At 41.4% G+C, this 27,751-nt stretch overlaps 1 long non-coding RNA gene across 1 annotated transcript in view; it reads left to right on the forward strand.

Moving 5' to 3' along the window:
* The first annotated feature begins 846 nt into the window (after nucleotides 1-846).
* LOC126284416 (uncharacterized) overlaps nucleotides 847-27,751 on the forward strand; it is a 110,962-nt gene continuing 84,057 nt past the window's right edge. Inside the window, exon 1 of the long non-coding RNA XR_007551478.1 lies at nucleotides 847-965. This is a non-coding gene — a long non-coding RNA (uncharacterized LOC126284416). The remainder of the gene's footprint in view (nucleotides 966-27,751) is intronic.

Here is a 27,751-nt window from a genome sequence, read left to right on the forward strand (position 1 = left end):
TGAATGTGGATATGATGCAATATGTTTCCCTAATGGATCTCACACGTGTCCGATGGAATTTACGTCACGAGAACTGACAGGCCAGCCCATTCGCCAAATATCCTCTCATTGCAAGAGAACATCCAACAGTGCTGTTCGATTCGGCTGGACATTATTATTCATCAGGGGCCCTGTACGAAACTTTAGCGCTTTCATAGTTTTAAATAACGAAAGTATTTGGAATAAGAAAGTAGTTGAGATAAGAATAGTTGTGTAAACTGATAAAATTCTTTAAAAATAAACCGAAAAAGTGAAATAATAATCATAAATTTGTGACGCACCCTTTTCTATATATTTCCACACAGAAAATTTGAACGAGATTGATTCCAGAGCTTTAGTATACCTCGTTGTAAACGATATATCGGATACAAATTTGAGCTTCATGAACTTTATATTTTTCATTTTCCTTAAGAGATACGAAAATTTTGGTTGATATAGTTAGTCCTGAAATGGCTATTTGCAACTATATCTAAGTAAAGAATGGATATGGTAAATACGATCCTGCGTTTTGAAACTGTTGTCCCTGTGATTTGCTTACAGCGACAGCAAATACAATTTTAATTCGCTTCTTACCTGGTATTCACCCAGACTTCAATAAATTCTAACTGTATTTTGGGATTTTGAATGCATTTATTACTTCAAGTAAGCACGTTAGGCCGTATCAGCAATAAGTAAATCACAATTTATGTTGACAATGACTAATATCTTTGTCGTTTCGAAACGTATATTTGTTTAGAAATGTCAACCTGTACGACGGGCAGACATAATCGACTACTGCAGAATATTTATGCTCGAAGAGTGGTCACCGTTATTATCTGTGATACTGGTGTATACAAATTATCCAGTAATAAGAAGTTATTTGTAATAAGATAATATGAAAAGTGAGTCTCTTGTTCGTGAGTAAGAGGTTGCTTCACAAAATACAGGTATGATGCTGGGAATCCATGATGTTCTTTTGCCTACTATAGTTCAAAGTTTTTGACAAACAGTAAGTTTTTAGCACAAACTATGTATGCAGTATGAGAAAGAATTAAAAAGTTTCTAACGATGCCTCATTCATCTCTGCACGATTAGAATGTCTTTCAGAAGAGAGATGTTGAATTTACAAATAATATTTATAATGAAATTTGAAGCCATTGGCGAATGCACCTCCGGAAAGACAAACGAGGGAAACAGGTGCAGTGTCGCAATAATGTTGGCATGTGGGCGTGGAGGTCATTTCGATCATGTAACATTATGCTTTTGCTCACCATTAACACCTGCACCACGAAAACAATCATGTTCGACAATGTTCCTGGATGCATTACCTATTACTACCTCTCGCCACATGGGGGAAGTTCCAGCTTCCCAGAAATAGTGTTTTGGTACAGCAGTCGATATCTACTATGTGATGCGCAATACTTGACATGTATTTACATTCCCCTGTAAGCTAAAAGTATCAGTATGCTACAGTGAAAGAGTAAAAACAGTGTATTTCACTTTCTGACTTTCAGTAATAGAAAAAGATACAAAAATGTTGTGCGAAAGAGCTGTTGGCTGTGATCCAGCTCAAACCACTGTGCTCTACAGTTTGCCTTTGTTACACCACAGCCTGGCCACCAGTCATGGAAGTCGGCTGATAGGTACCAATGTCCACTCAGGTGACTGCAAGACGTCATTTCCTCAAGCAATGATGTATGCTGGTGCACTCACTATGCCAAGCATGAAATTATTTCCTTTTTCTTCTGACTTTTCATATGAAATATCTGTGATGAAGCGAATGAACACAGTGCAGTAACTAAATTGGTGTGGCCATCTCTCAGGCAGAGTATGTCATAAGCGATGTTTAAGTGTTAAGATTTCCATGGGTAAAAAGACGGGGTTATTAGTTTATAGCTGTGTCTGTAACAACCACAGATAAATTCTTCTCTATTACAAGTTTTTTTTTCTCAGGCATTATCTCTCGATCTAAGATTTTTATACTCTGAAGATGGCTTCATAAACATGAAGCACTGGAAACTTGATCTGTATTGAGAGTTCTCCCATGAAGAAATTACAAGGTTGGTGAGGCATAACATACATTGCTACAGGTAGGCTAAGTGCTTGGCAGTGAATGCATTCAACAATGCTGTTAAATTTTTGATGGAACAAGATACTGAATGAAAGTGAATAGGCCAATGCATGTACCGTTGTATAACTAGCACTCTAGTACAAAGGTAAAACATATGCCCTACACTGAACTCAATGAATGCTTTTTACGAGAACTATTAAACAACAATAGTTACACTCAATGAGTATTCTCATGTTGCTCAAATAATTTGTTTATTGTAAACAAAAATCAGTTTTAAATGCCAGGCAAACATTGCTGACTGTACTGATGTTAGCCTCACAATGACGTAACGCTTCTGTTTTGGTAGCAGCAGAGCCACAGCGTCTTCATGCAACAGGTGGTGTCTTGTCAGTGTCCATGATGTCGGTACATGGTGCTGCTAGTGTGTTGGCTGCACTTATAGTAGGCGGATGCATACCACAATAGGAAAAAAATCCTCGTTGGTAATGAGCTGTTCCCGTTGCCTGGAAGGTGGGTGTCCACCCCGATACTAATGACTTTGACATTGCTGGGTGACCGGTCACAGGGGACATTAGGCCTGTGGACAAAAAAAAACACGCTGATTTAAGTGCTGGTGCCTATGCCACACGAGAGAAATCCCAAATTTCAAGTTGTATGCCAAGACACATAGATCTTACACATAAAGAGTAGAGGTAGGTGCATATCGCAATGAAGATTCCATAAAAAGGAGTCAGTTTCCAACTTTGAAACAAATTTTAAACTGGAAAAAATTATTACATTTCAGAAGTTTCGCCTCTTTAGCTGTTACCATCGATTTCAAACGTATAAGCTACAGTTTCTACGTGTTATAGTAATATGAGGGAAATCCTCACATTTTAATTTTGCCATTTGGCTTTGTAGTTAATGATACTTTGACAAAGGTAATGATATGACGTAATTTTGGCTAGTGAAGTTACTAGTGCCTGTATTTTGTTAATTTTTGTTTATTCAATGTGTCCATAACGTTTGTTACTGTTTATACCATTAAGTTGCACGATAATATCCAAGAGTGTGAAACTAGCTATGGATGAAACTGCCTAATCGTCTACATTTTTCAGTACAATCTTTTCGTATTTCCAGCCATGTCAAGAAGTTGTACTTACATGGGTTTCTGGAGAAAAGCTGTTAGCCCACTGTGGAGCGGTAACAAAATGTTGCCTGGTTGCTGTCCTCATCTTTACTTAGCCATGGAACCAGCTGCTGCTGAGGCCATCCACATAAGACTTTGAGGATATAGCCTTGGATACAACTCGCAGAAAGTCAAGTTGCTCTTACTACCTTTTGTACAACTCATTCGCCGTCTGCTTGTTTTACAGCAGAGCAATTCATAGATGATGTCTTGAGACAGGTGAATGATGTAACTAAGTACTATAATCATTTTTCAAGGTCCAATTTTTGAAAGAAAATATGTCCACAGCAGTTCAGCGAGAACTGCTCACAGATTTCTGGACGGAAGACTAGTATCAATCTGATCAGGGCACAGGAGAAGGCATTCTGTAAGTACTGGTGTGGGGGTGGCTCTGTAGTTGTTGCTGTGGGTATATAACTTTTGTTACCATTCTGTGTTTGGTGAGAACTTGTAGCACCAATCCACGACCATTGCGAGAATTATGAACGTTTTCTCAAAAGAGTCTAATATTCTCATGGCCCTTACAGTATAGTGAAAAATATACCACAGCAGCTGCGGGAATGTGGAGGACTGGTGCCACATATGATGATGTGCATAACAGGCAACAGAATATCAGTCATTCTGATGACCAGTTTTAAGTAATAGTGAAGAACATAAAAAAAAGTATGGATAGCAGCTGCCACAGGTGACATTGGTGGCGAGGAGGTGCACTCAGTGGGGTAACAAGATTGCTGAATGGCTTGGTTGGGCAGCTGATGGGAAGTTCTATTGAATTTGGTAGGAATGGAGGCACTGATGAGTGGGGGAGACATTCCTGCACCACCGAGTGTGTGTGAAGAGTCACCTGACTTGCACATCAGTTATTATTGTGACATAACTGACGAATGGGATTGTGTGACAGTTTGACAAAAAGCAACTGACTGGAACAGGAACAATAAGAAATAAAACAATTTTTGATGTCGCAATATGATTTATAAATTCGTATTTGATGGAGATTCGAAATATGAACTGCCATCAAGGTTGACAGCACTCATGCAGTGTGCCTTTAGATTCCCAGGATGAATGGTGAATAGGAAGACAAATGATAGAAATTCGATGCCTGTGACTGAGATTGGTAAAAAAAAAAAAAATCCAAAATAAAAGAGTTGTTTTGTGGAGGAGAGCTGGTGTCCATTTCAGCTGATGTCAATCCGATTGTAAAAGTAGCAGTAGGTGGCTTAGAAAGTGAGGTATTGGTTGACAGTTGCTGCTCACAGATTTCAGTGACTTCACCCAGAAAAATGGACACAGTACTACTGCTGATCTGTAACGATAAAATTTTTGGTGCTACAGGGATGGTGTCCAAAACCAATCCAACATGAAGTAAAACTACACTTGCAGTTCAAAGTTGTGGTCACAGAATTACACACGTTAGAGAACTCAGAAACTCAGTGATAACATGATCATTGGTATCGATTTTTTAGTATGAATTGTTGTGATGTAAATGTCGAGCGGTGTTGTATGCTAATGTACGTGCAGTGTAAATGTATTTTACATATTTGGCTCTCTTTAACAACTAAATAACTAAAGTCAGTATTTTATGTTCAGTGGTTGGTAATACGCACCTGTGTGTGGTTTTTCTGTATATTGTTGTTCTTGATGTACCGGTACCGGTACCTAATAAACCATGTGTATTTCCAAATATGCAAATATTTTTTTCTAAGAAAATCTCAGCAGGTTATGGGCCCAGGTGCGTCTTCAAGGGACACTTGTACGAAAATATTAACGTAGTTCTGTGCAAAATGTTTTTAAAGCTATCTCCCAGAAGACGTTTTTGAAGTTGTTAATTTCATGCAACCAACGATAGATTCAACAAGAATTATCAACATCAGAGTCAAGGAAGGCAAAACAAATTGGAACACTTGGAAATACAAAATAAGTATTTGTCTACGAGGAATTCCTGGCACACTTGGTATTGTGGAAGGCAGGTTGGTGAAACCTAGTATTATTTCCGAAAGTGCTACCGTTGAACAAAGGGCGATCAACAAAAGTACTTTAGAAGCTTTTAACAAAGCAGACAGCAATGCTCTACTTGTTTTGACTACAAATATGTCGGAAAAACCTTTGCAAAAATTAATACGTCTAAATACAGCGTGCTAAGTGTGGACCGAATTACACAAAATATTTGATGGTGTCTCTGAAGACGAAGTTTACAACCTTTATTTGCAGTTCTTTAGTTACATAAAGGCTCCTGAAGACAATATTGTGACACATATTTCCTAGCAGAAAAATTTGTGGAGTAAATTGAAACCAGAAATGACCAAAGATATCGTAAATAACTCAGAAATGACTTATTTGTTTTTGATTTGTAAAATATTAGGTACACCACCAGAAGACTATTCTTCGTTTAAATCTATTTGGATGCTAACATCTAGAGATGACAGAACAACTGATAATTTAACAAATCAATTCTGTGCACTTGAAAAAGCTCTGAGTACAAATGAGGATGATTTAGTAAACAAGAAGCCCTCAATACAGACTCATCAAGGCTGTCATTTTAGCAAGTAAATCCAATGGAGAAAAGGAAGAAAAAGAAATTAATATGTAATTACTGCAAGAGACCCAACCATACAATTAAAGTGTGTAGAAAGTGGGCAGCGGATGGCAAATCTCCAAAACCTGTTACCACAGATACAAATATGCTACTTCTTTCTGTGACATTTTCTGTGATGAACTCTGAATGTAGAAATGAGGACTGGTATACAGACAATGGTGCAACAAGTCATATTACAAATAATGGGAGTTGTTTCAAAACATTTCAGCCTTTTCTTACGAAACACTCAGATACTACAGCTAATGGTGACATAATTGAAGTAATTGGAAAGGTTCAGAATTACCTTGACAGATGTATGGTATGTACCTCAGATTCACAAGAATCTATTCTCTGTTCTTGCAGCACAGGATAAACATCCAGAAAGTAAATTCACATCAACTGCAGAAATTTGTCATCTTAAGATTGATAATGTCACTACATTGGTAGTTGTCTGTGATTGCTTTGTAGGCCTTTTTAAACCTGCTGTAAGAAGTGTGAAACCTAGCTCCCTCAGCGCGTTAATACCACTAGCAGAGACAATACGTTGCAGCTTTATCATGAAACATTTGGAAACCAGAACAAGTGCCATGTGAAGTCTGTACTTTGAAGCGAGTTAAATAATGTGGTGGAAATGGAGAGTGAGCTTTGTGAAGGCTGTATTTATGCCAAGGCTCATCGTTTACCATTGGCAACAGAAAGAGGACAGCACATCCTGGTGAGCTGATTCACGCTGATGTATGTGGTCCATTTCAAGTACCTTTTGCGTCAGGGCACCTGTATTTTGTACTTTTCAAAGATGACTGTACAACATTTAGGGCAACATATTTAATACAAGAAAATTCTGGAATTGCAGAAAAGTTACAGCAGTTCATAGCTGAAGCAAAAGCTGCTGGACATACCATCAAGGAACTTCTGAGTGATAATGGGAAAGAATTTGGCAACAAACAAGCAAAAGAGATTCTTCACAAAGAGGGTATAATTCAACGCCAAACAATGCCATACACTCCAGAACAAATGGGGTGCAGTGAAAGAAAGGACTGCACAGTTGTGGAAACTGCCTGAACCATAATGCATGCACATACAAATATTCCACAGAAACTTTGGACAGAGATGGTGAACAATGCAACCTACACTCTAAACCGAACAGGGTCTTCCAGTATTCCAAGAAATTCTTCATATGAATTGTGGTATGGATAGAAGCCAAGACTGAAACATCTGCAGGTGATACTCTCCACTTGCTATGCTCATATTCCAAAACAATGGTGAAGAAAGATGGACCAAAAAGCACTGAAAGGTGTCCTTATTGGATATGATCACAATGAGGGTTATAGAATTTATTGTGGAGAGATGTCACAAGATGTCATCTTTGAGGAGAGACCACTGGAGAGTGAGAAAAGTTCAACTCTTCCAGTGAATGTTTTCAATCATCAGGATCCAGCACCTCAGACTGAAGACCAATGGTATTGATAGTGAGAGTGAATAGGACGGCAGTTCCTTGGATGTAGATGAAGACCCTCAGGAGGAAGATCAGGAAGACACAAGTGGGGAAGCTTTACCATGTCTGTGTGATCAGTTATTCCTCAGACACCCCCCCCCCCCCAAAAAAAAAAAAATTTAATGATTATATAATTAACCTCTCATTATCTTTTCAAGAACCTGAAACATACAGCGACGCCATGAAGTGTGTAGAAAACGTTTTCTGGAAGGAAGCTATGGATTCTGAAATAAAAGCTCTTCAAGAAAATTAAACGTGGGATGGGGTTGACCTACCATACACAAAGAGGTTCATTACTAATAGACGGGTGTATCAAGTCAAAACAAATGCTGATGGCTTTGTCAATAAATTCAAGGCAACATGGGTGATTATGGGTTATTCACAGCAGAGAGGAGTTCACTATGGCCAGACTTTCAGTCCTGTAGCTAGAGTGTCTACCATTCGTGCACTACTGAGTGTTGCTGCAAGTGAGAAAGTGAGAGCATGAAACGTTTACAAATTGATGCTTCAACTGCTTTTCCTTATGGTGGTTTAAAAGAAACCATTTAAATGCAACAGCCTCAAGGATGTGATGATGGGTCTGGGAGAGTATGTTGCTTGAAGAAAAGTCTGTATGGACGGAAACAGGCTCTGCATTGCTCGAATGAGAAATTCAGTAATCATCTCACTAAACTGGGCTTTCTGAGGAGTGAAGCTGATCCTTATCTTTTCATGAGACAGTAAGGCTGTAAGGAAATATTCCTTGTGCTTTATGTTGATGATTATCTTATTGCAGCTGACAGTGAACAGGAAGTTGAAGACATTGTCAGTGATTTAAGAGAAGAATTTAAAATTACTTCAGTGCCTGCATCATTTTTCTTAGGTCTGGAAATTGACCAACAAGAACGTGGAACTGTATGTGTAAGTCAAGCTCATTACACAGAGGAAATACTAGAGTGTTTCAACATGAAGAACGTCAAGGCTGTAACTACACCCTTTATAAACGATAATGATACAGAAGAAAATTCTTGCAATTCTGAATTTCCATACAGCCAAGCTGTTGGAGCACTGCTGTATGGGAGACGTCCTGACATTGCATATGCTGTCAGTGTTGTATCAAAAATCTTGAAACATCAACACTTCATGAGGTAGTGATAGTCAAAAGAATCTTATGATACCTGAGAGGTACACCAAATTATGAACTTTTATACAAAAACAATTCTAAGAAGCAAGTTTTAGAATGCTGTAGTGATGCTGACCATGTTGTTGGTGATCTTGGCTCTCGTCGCTCTACATCTGGTGTCCTCTGCCTGTACTCTGGGGCACCTATCACTTGGATTAGTCAAAGGCAATCTTCTGTTGCCGTAGCCACAACTGAAGCTGAGGTTGTGGCTGCCAGTGAAACTGTTCGGGAAATTGTCTGAATCCAACACCAGTTTTGCAGGTTGACAACGAAGCTGCTATCCAGCTTGCTCATAATCCCGAGTTTCTCCAAAAAAAGTAGCATATTCGTATAGGCATTTCTTTGTTCATGAACTAGTTAGCGCTTATGAAATCGCAGTTGCAAAAGTAGACACTGTAGAACAACTTGCTGATATACTAAAGAAGCCACTGTTCTCCATCAGATATCAGTATTTATGTAATAAGATTAGACTTTGCAAGTCATTAAAAAAGGGAGAGTTTTAATGTATTTTAGATCTTTGGTGTTCTTTAATAACTAAATAACTAAAGTCAGTAGTTCATGTTCAGTGGTTGGTAATACGCATCTGTGTGTGGTTTCTCTGTATGTTGTTGTTGTTGGATTACATGCTTTGTGTTGAACTGTTAGGCCTACCTAATAAACCATGTGTTTTTTCAAGTGCGCAAATATTCGTTTTCTGACTAAATCTCAGTGTGCAGGAAAAGGCAGTCATCAGATCAGCGAAGTTGAACACTGTCAGACTGGGCTATAACTTGGATGGGTGACCATTCGGTTTGCCAAGCACTGTTGCTAAGTGGGGTGCATTCAGCCCTTGTGAGCAAAATGTGGAGCTACTTGATGGAGAAGTAGCAGCTCTGGTCATGTAAACTGACTAACGGTAGGGAGTGCAATGTGCTGACCACATGCCCCTTCACATCCACATTCAGTGACACCTGTTGGCTGAGGATGACATGGCACCCATGTTGGTACCACTAGAACTTCAAGACGCCTGTTCACGCAGAGTTTAGCTAGGAAAAGGCAGTAGTAACACAATTTTTGTAGCAAAAGGATCAATTTCTGGGCAGTTTTGAACTTCCAAGTAGGACCAATGGTTGTAACAAAAAATAAGTATGAAATATAAGTTTATACATTTTTAGACCTCAAAGGGAAGCAGAAAAAGGAATTAAGAGTTATCCTTTGGAAGGAGGACCAGAAACAGATGTGTCGAATGTTGATGAGGGGATGGTGGATGAGGCACATTAAAAATGGCATGATGTTTCCTGCTGTATGGGGAACTTCACACTGAGGCAACTGTGCGTACTTGAGTTGGATAGAACAATGCATTCTTTCCTTGTTGTATTCTCTTCCTCTTCTGTTTAATCTATTGTTGGTATTCTTCAGTATGTGTGTATGGACAACTGAGAAGTCAGGAAGTTATTGAATGGCAAGAGAATATGTGAAGTAAGTCAATGGTTGAATGCAGAAAGTCATGAAGATATCATGATAAACATAAAATCCCAAAATTAGAACAGTGTGAATAGAGTTTTGAAATACAGAGAAAATAACAAGGGGGACATGAAGTGCAAACATGACAAAATTCTGTGTAAACCACGATATTGGAAGTAACACTCTGTGATATACAAGTATGAACAGTGTTTTTATGGTAGGTTAGAGTATGGATAGAGTAAATCATGGGAAATAATGATTAGCTTCCATCACTAAAGTCATGACTAAAATATTTGGAAAAAGTAGTGTAACAAATTAATCTGTACGTAGTTTGAAAACAAACTTTGTTACATGGTGTGAAAAATGGTGTCTTTCAGCTGTCATTTTGAGGCTAATATTCTGAGATTTATAAACCTAGCTCACATCTCGAGAAAGAGGGCTCTGGAGTAGGAATTGGAGTGGACCATGGTGTTGATGAGGACGGAGGTGTCATGGCAGACATTGTGGGCAGCAATACACTCTTTTGTCCCATGCCTAGGGTTAGATCTCAACGTGGAGGATCATAATCACTTACCTCATATCTTATATGCTAACACACCTGCACTAGCATGTGAAACTGTGTGGTGAAGTTAGCTGTGAAGTGTTAAATAGTACAACAAAGTAACTGTGATAACACTACATACATATCATAAAAAGATACTCTTACTGAAATATATTGTATTAGAATTTTATATATATATATAACACTGCAAAGAAAAGGGTTTAACTATCACTGCATATTTTCTTGAAGTATATAGCTTTAAATGTTGGGAGAGTTCTAAAAACGGGTAAGACTTGTAAAAGAAAAGGAAAATGCCAGAATTGAAGGCTGTGGACAGTTCGGGGTAGGAGAAAATGTGAGAAAGTAAAACATACCTACATGATGTAGAAATAAAGGAATGAGAAGTTTATCATGGACCGATATTCAGAACTCATGTAAGTTTCAAAAACAATGTGAGAAGGTTGAGACATGGGAGTAGTAGATCCTTCCACTTTGCATGCTCAGCACATGCATAGTTAATACAACGATAAATTAAAATAATGAAGGAGAGTGATAAGTATATGCAGTCACAGGATGATGCACATACAATCTGATTACAGTAAGTTTTGTAAAAACATGCTTTGTGATTTGAGAGTTAGATCTCAAGATATATCAGTTTCAACTAAGCACTGAAATTAGAATTTGTAGGACCGTATGAAGTCAGGAAGCTACCATTGTTGCATAGGGTGGAAAGGAAGGGGGGAGGGGGGACAAGGCCACCATGCCATTAGGGCAGGCAGGAGAGCATAGTTGCAGAAAGTTTCGGAGAGCTGACGTAAGGTTTCGTTAAGGCACAAACAATTAGTAAGACTGAATTTCTGAGGGCAGATATCCCTTGGAAATCAGTTAATGGGCGAGTTCAAGGAAAGGACAACCAAGAAAAGAAAAATAGTACATCCGAAAAACGCATTTTAAGACAGTAAAAATGAAGCGAAAATTTTTCAGTTAGTGTTGCTAAAGAGTATCCACTGGAGAGACCAATATAGGACATTGCAGTTTTGATAGACAAATAATTGATAAAGTGGCTTGTCTGATGTCACAGCAGCCTCATACATTCTAAGTAAGACAGACAGGCCATTGAATGAAAGAAAACGTCTTGGGGCTTGACTGATGTCGGACCTACTTCAGACTGTAATCTGCCTTGGTTAAATCATATGATTTTTATTTGTTCATTTCATATTAAATAAGACTAAATAGATACAATCACATAGGCAGTCTTTTCAGTTGCCGTTTCAAGATTTATTTTTGCTGATGGCAATGTCTACAGACGTAGATGGAAGTAGTTTAAGTGAACAAAGCATATGGCAGGTCATACATCATGACTCAACCAACTGTCGGTCAGTGGGTTGAGGCCTTCATTGGTATACTGGCTCATTGTTGTAACAGGATGTCGACGATAGCCGTATGGTTGAGTCCAGGTTGCTAGTGTGATTTTTGTTCTGAAGAAACGGTGTGATTTTATTGAAGGCAGAGTCCAAAACTTTCCTAAGAGCAACATGGCACATCATCAAAGGGATTTTAAGGTTATCTACGAGTAACTAAATAGGACACAACGGGATTGTTTTGTATCCACATTAGTTTGTCTCCCAAACTCTCTGATGTCTCCCAAACTCTCTGAATTCAGATAAGTACTGTTGCCAATTTTGCACAAATGTAGTGCAGTCGTAACATCAACTTCATTGGCAAGTAACGGACCTCGACAAAATAGTTGATTTTACCAGATAGTCTGCACTTTCTGTGTTGGTACACTGACCCTGTTACTGTAGTCATGCAAGATTCAGTGATGTGTGCCGACTGGAGTGTATCATAAAAAGAACTGCATATCATAGGTATGGGTTGTGTGGCTGGCCTTAAGGCATGCAGGCGCTTAATGTAGTTCTATAACAAAACGAAATCCTGCACTCCTGTTAGATAGTCGATTACCGCCACATGCAAGTTGTTCCGTATTACGTTACCGCAGTGTGTACTGCCTTGGGTCTTTCTCTCGGTGCAGTCCAGTGTACTTATTTGTATTAACATCAAATTGATAAATTATGTTCACAAAATGAGCGAGAGAAGGTCAACCATGTTACAGTTTAAGTTGAAATTTCAATGAATGTTGTTGATCAGTAGAACACAGGTAGCTAACACAAGCAACAGTCGGAAGTTACCGGTAAATAACGGTTTGTGTCTGTTAGTATGGCTTTCACAAAGTGACAGTCTCAGAGAGAAAAGGTTGTAATGAAATATTTCTATCTGTAACATGGCTATCTGTAGTGAAAAACGGACCAAATTTTTGTGAATGAGCAACTTTGTAGTTTTAGCCCGAACAGGAAGGTTAAGCAGTGAGAAACAAAAAACGGAATGGTCTACAGGTGCTTACTAAGATGTGTGATCGCATGTCAGTGTTAGAAATGTAGAATGGTGATATGTGAGGAAATAAGAATAGTCCAACATAGTTGGGAAGATGTCGACACTAATCTGTGTGCTCTCTTAGAGTCAACAAAAACTTTTTCCCATCCAACACGTCTAAGTAGACTATGAATGAAATCATTATATTTCATCAAACTATACTGTTGTCGATGAAGGTAAATAAATAACCAAGTGTAAGATCACAAACTGTAGAAGATTAGAACATATACTCACCATTCGCCTTGTTCCCGAGGCTGAAGGCCGTTCTGCAGGGTGTAAAGAATGCTGAATTCTCCAAGGTAAACTTAGCTCCTTCCCGGTCAACATTTCAAAGTAGTGCTAGACACCGAAGGCCAATTTGTCTCGCCAGCGGCGTAGTTGCTGTTTTGGACCAAAATGCTCCTCACCACCAAGTAGGCCTGATTAGACTGTGAAGAAACTGGTTACATTTCATCAAAATGTATATTTATAGATCATGGTAATAATTGCAGAAGAATATAAGAACACAGTATCACAACAGATTGAAACATGTACTCACGGTCCCATCTCTTGTGCTCAAGTTTGAATACTGTTTTATGTAGTGAGCAGAATGCTTGCTACTCTACACCAAATTCATCTCCTTTCTAGTCAACAGGTCTGAGTAGTACACAGCCATGAAGGCTGTATTGTTAGCGAGCAGAATCCCTGCTGCCCTGGACCAATATAGTCACCCTCCAGCCAGCAAGCTTGAGTAGACTGTGAACAAAAACGGTTACTTTTTATCAAAATGTACCCACGTCGTTAGGGGTAAAAAATATAAACAAGTGTGTGAACAAAATATCAAGCAGTCTGGATTAAATACTCACCATCCCACTTCCTGTTGTCGAGTCTGAACACCATCTCGCCTGGTGAGCGGAATGCTTCCTGCTCTGGGCTGAAATCAGTTTCTTCCCGGACAATAGACTTGAGTAGTAGTTGGCTCTGAAGGCCGTTTTGTCAAGTGTTGAGAACAGTTGCTGGTTTGGGCCAAATTAAGCACACTGCCTGCAAACAGGCCTGACTAACTGTGAACAAAAGAACTATGTTTCATTAAAATATACCCCAGTTCATCAATGTGAAAAATATAAACCAGTGTAAGAAGACATTACCACAGGACACTGGACTGTATACTCACCCTTTTAGCTCCTTTGGTTGAGTTCGAACGCCGTTTTGCATGGCGAGCAGAATTCTTGCTGCTCCAGGCTATAATCAGATCTCTTGCGGCCAACAGCCTTGACCAGTGCTTGGTCCTGAAGGGTGTTTTGTTTAGACAGCACAACACTTCCTGCCCTGGGCCAGTATAGTCACTCTTCTGTCCAGCAGGAATGCGTAGACTGTGAACAAAAACGGTTACTTTTTATCAAAATGTACCCACGTCGTTAGGGGTAAAAAATATAAACAAGTGTGTGAACAAAATATCAAGCAGTCTGGATTATATACTCACCATCCCACTTCCTGTTGTCGAGTCTGAACACCATCTCGCCTGGTGAGCGGAATGCTTCCTGCTCTGGGCTGAAATCAGCTTCTTCCCGGACAATAGACTTGAGTAGTAGTTGGCTCTGAAGGCCGTTTTGTCAAGTGTTGAGAACAGTTGCTGCTTTGGGCCAAATTAAGCACACTGCCTGCAAACAGGCCTGACTAACTGTGAACAAAAGAACTATGTTTCATTAAAATATACCCCAGTTCATCAATGTGAAAAATATAAACCAGTGTAAGAAGACATTATCACAGGACACTGGACTGTATACTCACCATTTTAGCTCCTTTGGTTGAGTTCGAACGCCGTTTTGCATGGCGAGCAGAATTCTTGCTGCTCCAGGCTATAATCAGATCTCTTGCGGCCAACAGCCTTGACCAGTGCTTGGTCCTGAAGGGTGTTTTGTTTAGACAGCACAACACTTGCTGCTCTGGGCCAGTATAGTCAGTCTTCTGTCCAGCAGGAATGCGTAGACTGTGAACAAAAGTGGTTACTTTTTATCAAAATGTACCCACGTCGTTAGGGGTAAAAAATATAAACAAGTGTGTGAACAAAATATCAAGCAGTCTGGATTATATACTCACCATCCCACTTCCTGTTGTCGAGTCTGAACACCATCTCGCCTGGTGAGCGGAATGCTTCCTGCTCTGGGCTGAAATCAGCTTCTTCCCGGACAATAGACTTGAGTAGTAGTTGGCACTGAAGGCCGTTTTGTCAAGTGTTGAGAACAGTTGCTGCTTTGGGCCAAATTAAGCACACTGCCTGCATGGCGAGCAGAATTCTTGCTGCTCCAGGATATAATCAGATCTCTTGCGGCCAACAGCCTTGACCAGTGCTTGGTCCTGAAGGTTGTTTTGTTTAGACAGCACAACACTTGCTGCTCTGGGCCAGTATAGTCAGTCTTCTGTCCAGCAGGAACGCGTAGACTGTGAACAAAAACTTTTACTTTTTATCAAAATGTACCCACGTCGTTAGGGGTAAAAAATATAAACAAGTGTGTGAACAAAATATCAAGCAGTCTGGATTATATACTCACCATCCCACTTCCTGTTGTCGAGTCTGAACACCATCTCGCCTGGTGAGCGGAATGCTTCCTGCTCTGGGCTGAAATCAGCTTCTTCCCGGACAATAGACTTGAGCAGTAGTTGGCTCTGAAGGCCGTTTTGTCAAGTGTTGAGAACAGTTGCTGCTTTGGGCCAAATTAAGCACACTGCCTGCATGGCGAGCAGAATTCTTGCTGCTCCAGGCTATAATCAGATCTCTTGCGGCCAACAGCCTTGACCAGTGCTTGGTCCTGAAGGGTGTTTTGTTTAGACAGCACAACACTTGCTGCTCTGGGCCAGTATAGTCAGTCTTCTGTCCAGCAGGAATGCGTAGACTGTGAACAAAAACGGTTACTTTTTATCAAAATGTACCCACGTCGTTAGGGGTAAAAAATATAAACAAGTGTGTGAACAAAATATCAAGCAGTCTGGATTATATACTCACCATCCCACTTCCTGTTGTCGAGTCTGAACACCATCTCGCCTAGTGAGCAGAATGCTTCCTGCTCTGGGCTGAAATCAGCTTCTTCCCGGACAATAGACTTGAGTAGTAGTTGGCTCTGAAGGCCGTTTTGTCAAGTGTTGAGAACAGTTGCTGCTTTGGGCCAAATTAAGCACACTGCCTGCAAACAGGCCTGACTAACTGTGAACAAAAGAACTATGTTTCATTAAAATATACCCCAGTTCATCAATGTGAAAAATATAAACCAGTGTAAGAAGACATTATCACAGGACACTGGACTGTATACTCACCATTTTAGCTCCTTTGGTTGAGTTCGAACGCCCTTTTGCATGGCGAGCAGAATTCTTGCTGCTCCAGGCTATAATCAGATCTCTTGCGTCCAACAGCCTTGACCAGTGCTTGGTCCTGAAGGGTGTTTTGTTTAGACAGCACAACACTTGCTGCTCTGGGCCAGTATAGTCAGTCTTCTGTCCAGCAGGAATGCGTAGACTGTGAACAAAAACGGTTACTTTTTATCAAAATGTACCCACGTCGTTAGGGGTAAAAAATATAAACAAGTGTGTGAACAAAACATCAAGCAGTCTGGATTATATACTCACCATCCCACTTCCTGTTGTCGAGTCTGAACACCATCTCGCCTGGTGAGCGGAATGCTTCCTGCTCTGGGCTGAAATCAGCTTCTTCCCGGACAATAGACTTGAGTAGTAGTTGGCTCTGAAGGCCGTTTTGTCAAGTGTTGAGAACAGTTGCTGCTTTGGGCCAAATTAAGCACACTGCCTGCATGGCGAGCAGAATTCTTGCTGCTCCAGGCTATAATCAGATCTCTTGTGGCCAACAGCCTTGACCAGTGCTTGGTCCTGAAGGGTGTTTTGTTTAGACAGCACAACACTTGCTGCTCTGGGCCAGTATAGTCAGTCTTCTGTCCAGCAGGAATGCGTAGACTTTGAACAAAAACGGTTACTTTTTATCAAAATGTACCCACGTCGTTAGGGGTAAAAAATATAAACAAGTGTGTGAACAAAATATCAAGCAGTCTGGATTATATACTCACCATCCCATTTCCTGTTGTCGAGTCTGAACACCATCTCGCCTGGTGAGCAGAATGCTTCCTGCTCTGGGCTGAAATCAGCTTCTTCCCGGACAATAGACTTGAGTAGTAGTTGGCTCTGAAGGCCGTTTTGTCAAGTGTTGAGAACAGTTGCTGCTTTGGGCCAAATTAAGCACACTGCCTGCAAACAGGCCTGACTAACTGTGAACAAAAGAACTATGTTTCATTAAAATATACCCCAGTTCATCAATGTGAAAAATATAAACCAGTGTAAGAAGACATTATCACAGGACACTGGACTGTATACTCACCATTTTAGCTCCTTTGGTTGAGTTCGAACGCCGTTTTGCATGGCGAGCAGAATTCTTGCTGCTCCAGGCTATAATCAGATCTCTTGCGGCCAACAGCCTTGACCAGTGCTTGGTCCTGAAGGGTGTTTTGTTTAGACAGCACAACACTTGCTGCTCTGGGCCAGTATAGTCAGTCTTCTGTCCAGCAGGAATGCGTAGACTGTGAACAAAAACGGTTACTTTTTATCAAAATGTACCCACGTCGTTAGGGGTAAAAAATATAAACAAGTGTGTGAACAAAATATCAAGCAGTCTGGATTATATACTCACCATCCCACTTCCTGTTGTCGAGTCTGAACACCATCTCGCCTGGTGAGCGGAATGCTTCCTGCTCTGGGCTGAAATCAGCTTCTTCCCGGACAATAGACTTGAGTAGTAGTTGGCTCTGAAGGCCGTTTTGTCAAGTGTTGAGAACAGTTGCTGCTTTGGGCCAAATTAAGCACACTGCCTGCATGGCGAGCAGAATTCTTGCTGCTCCAGGCTATAATCAGATCTCTTGCGGCCAACAGCCTTGACCAGTGCTTGGTCCTGAAGGGTGTTTTGTTTAGACAGCACAACACTTGCTGCTCTGGGCCAGTATAGTCAGTCTTCTGTCCAGCAGGAATGCGTAGACTGTGAACAAAAACGGTTACTTTTTATCAAAATGTACCCACGTCGTTAGGGGTAAAAAATATAAACAAGTGTGTGAACAAAATATCAAGCAGTCTGGATTATATACTCACCATCCCACTTCTTGTTGTCGAGTCTGAACACCATCTCGCCTGGTGAGCGGAATGCTTCCTGCTCTGGGCTGAAATCAGCTTCTTCCCGGACAATAGACTTGAGTAGTAGTTGGCTCTGAAGGCCGTTTTGTCAAGTGTTGAGAACAGTTGCTGCTTTGGGCCAAATTATGCACACTGCCTGCAAACAGGCCTGACTAACTGTGAACAGAAGAACTATGTTTCATTAAAATATACCCCAGTTCATCAATGTGAAAAATATAAACCAGTGTAAGAAGACATTACCACAGGGCACTGGACTGTATACTCACCCTTTTAGCTCCTTTGGTTGAGTTCGAACGCCGTTTTGCATGGCGAGCAGAATTCTTGCTGCTCCAGGCTATAATCAGATCTCTTGCGGCCAACAGCCTTGACCAGTGCTTGGTCCTGAAGGGTGTTTTGTTTAGACAGCACAACACTTGCTGCTCTGGGCCAGTATAGTCACTCTTCTGTCCAGCAGGAATGCGTAGACTGTGAACAAAAACGGTTACTTTTTATCAAAATGTACCCACGTCGTTAGGGGTAAAAAATATAAACAAGTGTGTGAACAAAATATCAAGCAGTCTGGATTATATACTCACCATCCCACTTCCTGTTGTCGAGTCTGAACACCATCTCGCCTGGTGAGCGGAATGCTTCCTGCTCTGGGCTGAAATCAGCTTCTTCCCGGACAATAGACTTGAGTAGTAGTTGGCTCTGAAGGCCGTTTTGTCAAGTGTTGAGAACAGTTTTTGCTTTGGGCCAAATTAAGCACACTGCCTGCATGGCAAGCAGAATTCTTGCTGCTCCAGGCTATAATCAGATCTCTTGCGGCCAACAGCCTTGACCAGTGCTTGGTCCTGAAGGGTGTTTTGTTTAGACAGCACAACACTTGCTGCTCTGGGCCAGTATAGTCAGTCTTCTGTCCAGCAGGAATGCGTAGACTGTGAACAAAAACGGTTACTTTTTATCAAAATGTACCCACGTCGTTAGGGGTAAAAAATATAAACAAGTGTGTGAACAAAATATCAAGCAGTCTGGATTATATACTCACCATCCCACTTCCTGTTGTCGAGTCTGAACACCATCTCGCCTAGTGAGCAGAATGCTTCCTGCTCTGGGCTGAAATCAGCTTCTTCCCGGACAATAGACTTGAGTAGTAGTTGGCTCTGAAGGCCGTTTTGTCAAGTGTTGAGAACAGTTGCTGCTTTGGGCCAAATTAAGCACACTGCCTGCAAACAGGCCTGACTAACTGTGAACAAAAGAACTATGTTTCATTAAAATATACCCCAGTTCATCAATGTGAAAAATATAAACCAGTGTAAGAAGACATTATCACAGGACACTGGACTGTATACTCACCATTTTAGCTACACTTGCTGCTCTGGGCCAGTATAGTCAGTCTTCTGTCCAGCAGGAATGCGTAGACTGTGAACAAAAACGGTTACTTTTTATCAAAATGTACCCACGTCGTTAGGGGTAAAAAATATAAATAAGTGTGTGAACAAAATATCAAGCAGTCTGGATTATATACTCACCATCCCACTTCTTGTTGTCGAGTCTGAACACCATCTCGCCTGGTGAGCGGAATGCTTCCTGCTCTGGGCTGAAATCAGCTTCTTCCCGGACAATAGACTTGAGTAGTAGTTGGCTCTGAAGGCCGTTTTGTCAAGTGTTGAGAACAGTTGCTGCTTTGGGCCAAATTATGCACACTGCCTGCAAACAGGCCTGACTAACTGTGAACAAAAGAACTATGTTTCATTAAAATATACCCCAGTTCATCAATGTGAAAAATATAAACCAGTGTAAGAAGACATTACCACAGGGCACTGGACTGTATACTCACCCTTTTAGCTCCTTTGGTTGAGTTCGAACGCCGTTTTGCATGGCGAGCAGAATTCTTGCTGCTCCAGGCTATAATCAGATCTCTTGCGGCCAACAGCCTTGACCAGTGCTTGGTCTTGAAGGGTGTTTTGTTTAGACAGCACATCACTTGCTGCCCTGGGCCAGTATAGTCACTCTTCTGTCCAGCAGGAATGCGTAGACTGTGAACAAAAACGGTTACTTTTTATCAAAATGTACCCACGTCGTTAGGGGTAAAAAATATAAACAAGTGTGTGAACAAAATATCAAGCAGTCTGGATTATATACTCACCATCCCACTTCCTGTTGTCGAGTCTGAACACCATCTCGCCTGGTGAGCGGAATGCTTCCTGCTCTGGGCTGAAATCAGCTTCTTCCCGGACAATAGACTTGAGTAGTAGTTGGCTCTGAAGGCCGTTTTGTCAAGTGTTGAGAACAGTTGCTGCTTTGGGCCAAATTAAGCACACTGCCTGCATGGCGAGCAGAATTCTTGCTGCTCCAGGCTATAATCAGATCTCTTGTGGCCAACAGCCTTGACCAGTGCTTGGTCCTGAAGGGTGTTTTGTTTAGACGGCACAACACTTGCTGCTCTGGGCCAGTATAGTCAGTCTTCTGTCCAGCAGGAATGCGTAGACTGTGAACAAAAACGGTTACTTTTTATCAAAATGTACCCACGTCGTTAGGGGTAAAAAATATAAACAAGTGTGTGAACAAAATATCAAGCAGTCTGGATTATATACTCACCATCCCATTTCCTGTTGTCGAGTCTGAACACCATCTCGCCTGGTGAGCAGAATGCTTCCTGCTCTGGGCTGAAATCAGCTTCTTCCCGGACAATAGACTTGAGTAGTAGTTGGCTCTGAAGGCCGTTTTGTCAAGTGTTGAGAACAGTTGCTGCTTTGGGCCAAATTAAGCACACTGCCTGCAAACAGGCCTGACTAACTGTGAACAAAAGAACTATGTTTCATTAAAATATACCCCAGTTCATCAATGTGAAAAATATAAACCAGTGTAAGAAGACATTATCACAGGACACTGGACTGTATACTCACCATTTTAGCTCCTTTGGTTGAGTTCGAACGCCGTTTTGCATGGCGAGCAGAATTCTTGCTGCTCCAGGCTATAATCAGATCTCTTGCGGCCAACAGCCTTGACCAGTGCTTGGTCCTGAAGGGTGTTTTGTTTAGACAGCACAACACTTGCTGCTCTGGGCCAGTATAGTCAGTCTTCTGTCCAGCAGGAATGCGTAGACTGTGAACAAAAACGGTTACTTTTTATCAAAATGTACCCACGTCGTTAGGGGTAAAAAATATAAACAAGTGTGTGAACAAAATATCAAGCAGTCTGGATTATATACTCACCATCCCACTTCCTGTTGTCGAGTCTGAACACCATCTCGCCTGGTGAGCGGAATGCTTCCTGCTCTGGGCTGAAATCAGCTTCTTCCCGGACAATAGACTTGAGTAGTAGTTGGCTCTGAAGGCCGTTTTGTCAAGTGTTGAGAACAGTTGCTGCTTTGGGCCAAATTAAGCACACTGCCTGCAAACAGGCCTGACTAACTGTGAACAAAAGAACTATGTTTCATTAAAATATACCCCAGTTCATCAATGTGAAAAATATAAACCAGTGTAAGAAGACATTATCACAGGACACTGGACTGTATACTCACCATTTTAGCTCCTTTGGTTGAGTTCGAACGCCGTTTTGCATGGCGAGCAGAATTCTTGCTGCTCCAGGCTATAATCAGATCTCTTGCGGCCAACAGCCTTGACCAGTGCTTGGTCCTGAAGGGTGTTTTGTTTAGACAGCACAACACTTGCTGCTCTGGGCCAGTATAGTCAGTCTTCTGTCCAGCAGGAATGCGTAGACTTTGAACAAAAACGGTTACTTTTTATCAAAATGTACCCACGTCGTTAGGGGTAAAAAATATAAACAAGTGTGTGAACAAAATATCAAGCAGTCTGGATTATATACTCACCATCCCACTTCCTGTTGTCGAGTCTGAACACCATCTCGCCTGGTGAGCGGAATGCTTCCTGCTCTGGGCTGAAATCAGCTTCTTCCCGGACAATAGACTTGAGTAGTAGTTGGCTCTGAAGGCCGTTTTGTCAAGTGTTGAGAACAGTTGCTGCTTTGGGCCAAATTAAGCACACTGCCTGCATGGCGAGCAGAATTCTTGCTGCTCCAGGCTATAATCAGATCTCTTGTGGCCAACAGCCTTGACCAGTGCTTGGTCCTGAAGGGTGTTTTGTTTAGACAGCACAACACTTGCTGCTCTGGGCCAGTATAGTCAGTCTTCTGTCCAGCAGGAATGCGTAGACTTTGAACAAAAACGGTTACTTTTTATCAAAATGTACCCACGTCGTTAGGGGTAAAAAATATAAACAAGTGTGTGAACAAAATATCAAGCAGTCTGGATTATATACTCACCATCCCATTTCCTGTTGTCGAGTCTGAACACCATCTCGCCTGGTGAGCAGAATGCTTCCTGCTCTGGGCTGAAATCAGCTTCTTCCCGGACAATAGACTTGAGTAGTAGTTGGCTCTGAAGGCCGTTTTGTCAAGTGTTGAGAACAGTTGCTGCTTTGGGCCAAATTAAGCACACTGCCTGCAAACAGGCCTGACTAACTGTGAACAAAAGAACTATGTTTCATTAAAATATACCCCAGTTCATCAATGTGAAAAATATAAACCAGTGTAAGAAGACATTATCACAGGACACTGGACTGTATACTCACCATTTTAGCTCCTTTGGTTGAGTTCGAACGCCGTTTTGCATGGCGAGCAGAATTCTTGCTGCTCCAGGCTATAATCAGATCTCTTGCGGCCAACAGCCTTGACCAGTGCTTGGTCCTGAAGGGTGTTTTGTTTAGACAGCACAACACTTGCTGCTCTGGGCCAGTATAGTCAGTCTTCTGTCCAGCAGGAATGCGTAGACTGTGAACAAAAACGGTTACTTTTTATCAAAATGTACCCACGTCGTTAGGGGTAAAAAATATAAACAAGTGTGTGAACAAAATATCAAGCAGTCTGGATTATATACTCACCATCCCACTTCCTGTTGTCGAGTCTGAACACCATCTCGCCTGGTGAGCGGAATGCTTCCTGCTCTGGGCTGAAATCAGCTTCTTCCCGGACAATAGACTTGAGTAGTAGTTGGCTCTGAAGGCCGTTTTGTCAAGTGTTGAGAACAGTTGCTGCTTTGGGCCAAATTAAGCACACTGCCTGCATGGCGAGCAGAATTCTTGCTGCTCCAGGCTATAATCAGATCTCTTGCGGCCAACAGCCTTGACCAGTGCTTGGTCCTGAAGGGTGTTTTGTTTAGACAGCACAACACTTGCTGCTCTGGGCCAGTATAGTCAGTCTTCTGTCCAGCAGGAATGCGTAGACTGTGAACAAAAACGGTTACTTTTTATCAAAATGTACCCACGTCGTTAGGGGTAAAAAATATAAACAAGTGTGTGAACAAAATATCAAGCAGTCTGGATTATATACTCACCATCCCACTTCTTGTTGTCGAGTCTGAACACCATCTCGCCTGGTGAGCGGAATGCTTCCTGCTCTGGGCTGAAATCAGCTTCTTCCCGGACAATAGACTTGAGTAGTAGTTGGCTCTGAAGGCCGTTTTGTCAAGTGTTGAGAACAGTTGCTGCTTTGGGCCAAATTATGCACACTGCCTGCAAACAGGCCTGACTAACTGTGAACAGAAGAACTATGTTTCATTAAAATATACCCCAGTTCATCAATGTGAAAAATATAAACCAGTGTAAGAAGACATTACCACAGGGCACTGGACTGTATACTCACCCTTTTAGCTCCTTTGGTTGAGTTCGAACGCCGTTTTGCATGGCGAGCAGAATTCTTGCTGCTCCAGGCTATAATCAGATCTCTTGCGGCCAACAGCCTTGACCAGTGCTTGGTCCTGAAGGGTGTTTTGTTTAGACAGCACATCACTTGCTGCCCTGGGCCAGTATAGTCACTCTTCTGTCCAGCAGGAATGCGTAGACTGTGAACAAAAAAAGGTTACATGTTATCAAGGTTTACCCATATCGATAGAGATAAAAAACGTAAGTGTGTGTGCAAAATATCAAGCAGACTGGATCATATACTCACCATTCTACTTCTTGTGCTCTAGTCTGAATGCCGTTTTGTGTGGTGAGCGGAATGCTTGCTTCCCTGGACTAACACCAGCTGCTTCCCGGCCTACAGGTCTGAGTAGTGCTGACCCCAAGGGCCGTATTGTGGAGTGTGCAGAAGAGGTGTTCATCGGGACCAAAACTGACACACTCCCAGCTAACATGCTTGAGAAGACTGTGAACAAAAGGGTTAAAGTTTATCAAAATGTACCCAAATCGACACTGCTAAACAATATAAACAAGTTTATGAACGCAATATCACAGCAGTGTTTATTGTATACTAACCAGTCTACTTCTCGTGCTCAATCTCTAGCGCGCAGAACGCTGGCTCCACATGGGGCAAAACAAATTCGTGTACATCCGACATGCCTGAGTGCACTGTAAAGAAAAGGATTAACTTTCATGAAAACATACCCTTGTTTACAAAGGTAAGAAATATAAACTGATGTAAGAACACAATAAAATTTACAAAACTGATTAGTTAGTTGTGCAGTAAATTTAATCTCAACTGTTTACACCGAGAAATCTGGAAGTTTACAGTGTAGAAAACATCAGGTAAAATGTTTTTATGATCAAAACACAAATGTCGCCTGAGTATCTACAGTAAGTAGTTTAGTTCTTATGTTACGTGCTGGGCAGCGGTGGAGCAACTCTGTAGTGTTTTGAAGAGTGGATAGTAAGCATTTTATCCAATGCTGTAAATTTCATTTTATTTAACGCTGGTTAAGGCAGTCATACAGCCATCCTAAACACCATTCAAGCGTTCTATCTTTGCAGCGTAAGTTCAGAAATTTTTCATCCCTCGACTACACTATCACACACACACACACACACACACACACACACACACACACACACACACGCACACACACAAACACACTTAACATCTCAGGTCATCAGTCCCCTAGACTTAGAACTACTTAAACCAAACTAACCTAAGGACATCACACACATCCATGCCCAAGGCAGGATTCGAACATGCGGCCGTAGCAGCAGCGAGGTTCCGGACTGAAACGCCTAGAACCGCGCTGCCACAACGGCCGGCTCCACTGCAGAGTGAAAATCTCATTCTGAATCAATGCAATCATAAAAGATTAGTGTAGCACTTGTCTAAGACAGAATGGCCACCAAACTGCGTTAGTGGTGTTCATGTTTGGTGTTGTACCAGAACTGGTCAGATATATAAGGAATGTGAACAGCTTCAAATGTTGAGGGGTCACTGTAAATGACATTGATATGCTGCGTACACATGAGAGACAGCATTACCAGCTCCTAACTGGACTGAAAGTAGCCTCACAATGGGCTTCCATTTGGTTGGCTGGTCAAATAATGAATGCAGTGTCCAGATGTCACATTGGTTTAAATTTGAATACGCACACACTCACACACACACACACACACACACACACACACACACACACACACACTGACATGCATAGACTACTGTTACTACTACACACATGGACATATTTGGAGTGATGCCATGCCTGGGAAGTACAGACTGGTCACAAATGGCTTTGCACTGAGTTCAGCAATAAATCGGTGTTCTACACCTCCCTGGCGACGATGGTCGACGAGTGTGGCGGCGGCATGGGGAGAGGTCCCATTCATCCACTGGTTTGGAGAGAGACAATTTGGTTGCACCTGGTCTCATTTTGAGAGGAGCTATCAAATATGATTTCATGTCATAGCTGGTAGAGATTAACTGAACTGTTATAGCACACTGGTTTGACATGGACATGCTCCACCATCATGCATTATCTCTCACGTGACATGTTGCATTTTTTAACAGGACAATGCTTAAGCACACATGAACATATATCGGTGAACTGTCTGCGTAACTGAGGTACCCCTATTGGCTGCAAGATCCCTAGATCTATCCCTCATGGTGCATGATTTGGACCAGTTTGAACATCAACGACGTCATCATTCCTGTACCAAGAATATCAAGTATGATTACAATGGTCGTAGGTTGGGATACCTCAGGTGAAGATACAAGGGCTTTATGAAACCCTTTCTAACCAATTTACATCATGCATCCAGGCAGGAGGGATTTCAGCGTCTTGCTGATAAATGAAGTACATTTGACTCAGTGTGTTAATCACTGAAATAGCACCATGTATCCTCTCAACTCGTGAAATTTCATTTTGTCCCCTCCACCTCTTCTGGGCATTTCTCTATTTTCGTCAGACAGTGCATCTTGGACGCCACTATAGCAATGTACTCTGGTAGAGGAAGATGTTATCCGTTAGTGTCTTAACGCTTCGTTGTATTTCCATTACAGATGACATGTTCTGGATCTCATCGTACTCTTGACTGCTCCTGGTAATCTCTTATTTTGCTAACCTCTCAACCATGTTAGTCCAATTAGGATGACTATTTATCCTATCTGCAAAAAGGGACAAAAATATTGTTTCAGCCCATTGGAGGAAGTATATTTTAAACAGCAAATACTATCAATGGTGTTAGTTCCTCTGTGACAAATATTTATAGAAAGGGAACTAACGAGAACTTATTTGGAAATGAAAGTATTTGCATGTGTAAATGCAATTGGCTTCTTGCTGCATCAATTGACAGTGACAGTAACATTTCAGAAGACGTTTCTCTCCTTACATCTTTTCACTTGGGTTTGTTCATTTTGACAACTCATTTTTCATGAATATGAATTTTTCATTTTTATTCAGTAATTAGTTCTTCTTGTTTTGAGACTGCCTTTGTCCCGCATCATGCACAGGGTCGGCAGTTTTTAGTACAGAAGTGGCATGGTTAATTTTAGGGGATGGTCGGATTACTTTCCCGCCACCACCCCTCATCCCCTCCCCCCCTCCCACCGGGATGAAATCAGTATACCCCAGCTGTCTGCGACGAGAGTAAACCATGAAATAGTGCCAACGAGAACATCCTAAGACTTCGTCATAATTATCCCAACTGTTGACAAAGCAGTGCACCTCTTATGGGTTAATTTTAAGGGGTTGCCGGATTACTGGTCTGGATGCATGTATTGGTTCAGTACAGAAGTGTGCTATAAAACCATTTCCGTTTCTGTGAGTGTCCAGTGTTGTGCGTTCCCTTTTTCTAGTGTTCCGAACAGAAACCAGACTGTCGCAATGTTTTTTAATTGTGACTGTCTGTTTCCTAAGTGTTTTTAATCAGCATCAGTGACCTGTTTGTTTTTTATTTTCCTTCACAACTTTTTCGCCATGTACAAGTTTTAAACAGTCACCGTTTTATCACCTCTTTGTATTGTTATATCTTCTCATAATGTTTTTTTAATTTATCTGTAGGCTGCAGAGCGGCGTATTACGCTGCTGCCAGACCGCCCCCTTCAGGGGGGAATCGAATTACAAGAAAGAAAGAAAGAAAAGGTAGACATCTCGCATGAAATGAATTATCTTATGAACCAGTCTCGAAATGGGTGTTCCATGTTGTGAATGCAGAAGCGAAATGCCCTAAGGAGGAACTTCAAAAGTGCGTTTAAAAAAACTCAAAGTCAGTTCAAAGGACTCTCAGCAGTGTTGAATTTCTGTAGGTCTTACTCCCTGGAGAAAAAAGAGTGAACTTAAAACAGTAGTTTTGCGAAAATGGTGAATACCGTTTTGCTAGTGATTGAAGTATTTGAACTTCATTAAGATTGACATAAAAATCATACGCTGTGTATTGGGGGAAGCACTTAAAAGGACAGTTGCCTATACTTTTGCTATCGATTTAACCAAAGC

Source organism: Schistocerca gregaria, chromosome 8 (genome assembly GCF_023897955.1).
Source record: "Schistocerca gregaria isolate iqSchGreg1 chromosome 8, iqSchGreg1.2, whole genome shotgun sequence".
Lineage (NCBI taxonomy): Eukaryota > Metazoa > Arthropoda > Insecta > Orthoptera > Acrididae > Schistocerca > Schistocerca gregaria.